Source organism: Austrofundulus limnaeus, unplaced genomic scaffold, assembly GCF_001266775.1.
Source record: "Austrofundulus limnaeus strain Quisiro unplaced genomic scaffold, Austrofundulus_limnaeus-1.0 Scaffold223, whole genome shotgun sequence".
Classification (NCBI taxonomy): Eukaryota; Metazoa; Chordata; class Actinopteri; order Cyprinodontiformes; family Rivulidae; genus Austrofundulus; species Austrofundulus limnaeus.
Window position 1 is genome coordinate 384074 of NW_013952625.1, and position 2599 is coordinate 386672.

General features: G+C 36.4%; 1 protein-coding gene across 1 annotated transcript in view; it reads right to left on the bottom strand.

Moving 5' to 3' along the window:
• LOC106525351 (uncharacterized) overlaps positions 1–2599 on the bottom strand; it is a 9697-nt gene that overhangs the window by 4057 nt on the left and 3041 nt on the right. The gene's annotated exons all lie outside the window — the stretch shown is intronic.

Consider the following 2599-nt stretch of genomic DNA (forward strand, 5'->3'; position numbering starts at 1 on the left):
CCCACTTTGTACTCACCTTGATCCAATTTTGTACTCACCTTGATCCCACTTTGTACTCACCTTGATCCAATTTTGTACTCACCTTGATACAATTTTGTACTCACCTTGATCCCACTTTGTACTCACCTTGATCCAATTTTGTACTCACCTTGATACAATTTTGTACTCACCTAGATCCCACTTTGTACTCACCTAGATCCCACTTTGTACTCACCTTGATACAATTTTGTACTCACCTTGATCCCACCTTAATCAGACAGGCCATTTGACTGTAAAAACAAATGTATGTTCAAATTGCACATGCAAGGAAGGTCATTTTTTTTAAATTCAAATTTTTATTGAGGAACATTAAAAGTATGCGTCTCATTTGTTCACAAAAGTTGGTACAGTCTTATACAATCTTCCATTCAGTTTGTTACATTGATCTATATAGCATACCCCTTCAAGTGATTGTCCCGGCTTTGGTTTTAATCGTTCCATTTTTCTTTATTCCTTCTCCATCCCAATTCCACACAGGAGAGTGGGGAGGAAAAAGTTTGAGCAAGTCCGTATAACATCAGAATAACTTTTCCGAACCATAAAACAAATAGTCAAAACCGAACAGAGTAGCCAAGGAACATTGGATGTCACTTCACTTTCATTAGTWTCAGATCTGGTGTTCAAGAAAGTCCGCCACGGGGTCCAACAGCTTTCGAATCTGTCTTGTTCCAGTTTTAATGCAAATGTCAGTTCCTCCATCTTGCAAATGTCTTGGATGGTGTTTACCCAGTCTTCTAGTGTAGGCGTCTTGTCAGTCATCCATTTCCGAGTGATTGCTTTTTTTTTTTTACCAGCACTTAACATTATGTTGAACATGAATGTTTTATAGAATCCCTTCTACACATTTTGGTCCTTTACCCAGGACCCTAGTCTCAATCTGAATCTCTGCACCTCTGAGCTGGTGTTTTGAAGAAGCGTGTAACAGTCTTCCAAGCAAATTCCCTATATACTAGTGATGATGTACATTTCCAACAGTTAWTCAAAATGTCTGTCCAGTCATCGATGTGAATTTGGTGATTCCCTTCTTTATCCSATTTCTCTTTAATATGTAATGTATTCCGTCCTTTCAGGTTTTGTAGCTCATTATACATTTTGGATGTTAATTTATTAAYGGAGGTTGATTGAWATGATTTTAGGAAGATATTTAATATACCAACAAATGTTCTGTCTRGATCAACCTTATTTGATTTTTCTAAAYAGTGCCGGATTKGTAGATAACGAAAAAAATCTCTGTTATCAAGACCATATGTCTGTTTAATGTYTTGAAAGGTTCTCAGGCAACCTTAATGATATAGCTCATTGTATTTTACCAAGCCCTTATCAATCCATTTTTTAAAGGTATTATCTGTTTTATTTGGGATAAAGTCTTGATCGTATGCTATCCATCTGATTGGTAAACAAGTYTCCTTGTTTTCTTTGACTAATTTTGACCAGGTCTCAAGTGCTGTTTCTGAACATGGATTGAGATCTTTAAGGTCTTTTATTAAGTCTRTATTTCCAATTGCTGCTTGCAGAGCGACATCAATATTTAAACGTTAAATTTCCTTCCATTTCGCTGTGTAGGAAGAGTCACACATCTCTACCAGTGGGTTTATTTGTGCTGCTTTCTAATAGCCACTCATGGTTGGGAGTGAAAGGCCTCCTTGACTCTCACTCAGTTGTAAAGTTTTAAATCTAATCCTGGGTTGTTTCCTTTGCCAAATAAATCTCGAAATCAGCTTGTCAATTTCTTGGAACATAGATTTAGGTGGTTCTGCTGGTAGGGTCTGAAAAAAGTATAGCAGTTTTGGCAACATCATCATTTTAATAGCTTCTACTCTTTGCATATACCCAAATAAGGTATCAGGTTCCATCTGGATACGTCATTTTTTATTTTAATCATTAAAGGGTTATAGTTTTCTGAGACAATATTCCTTAAGTCTTTGGGAATGGTCACTCCCAGGTATATAATTGAGTCCATGTCCCAATTTATTTTGAWTMTTTCTTTGTCAATATTATCTGGTGAATAAKTGAATGTCAAGATCTGAGATTTSTGGGAGTTCAGTTTGTAACCTGAAAATTTCCCRTACTCCAACAAAATTTTGTGTAATTCCGGGAGGGATTCCCGAGGTCTYGCCAGATAGATTAATATATCATCTGCGAATAGTGCTAATTTTTGTTCATTATGGTTTATYGTTATGCCGTGTATTTTGGTGTTTTGCCTGATCCATTGTGCTAAAGGTTCAATAAATATGGCAAATAATAATGGGGATATGGAACATCCCTGTCTACACCCCTGTTCAATTTTTATTTCTTCCGAYAGCCYMCMATTGRTCCGAATTTTACCTGTAGGCTTATTGTACAGTTCCTGAATTATCTTTATAAATTTGCTGGAGAAGTTGAATTTTGACAAGACTCTGAATAAGAATGACCAGTCCACAGTATCGAATGCTTTCTGTGCGTCTAAGCCCAGTATGATTGCTTGTTTTTCTGTCTTTTTGATCACGTTTAGGGTTCTTCTAATATTGTCTCTTGTTCGTCTGTTCTTTATGAACCCTGTCTGGTCTAAATTTATTATATC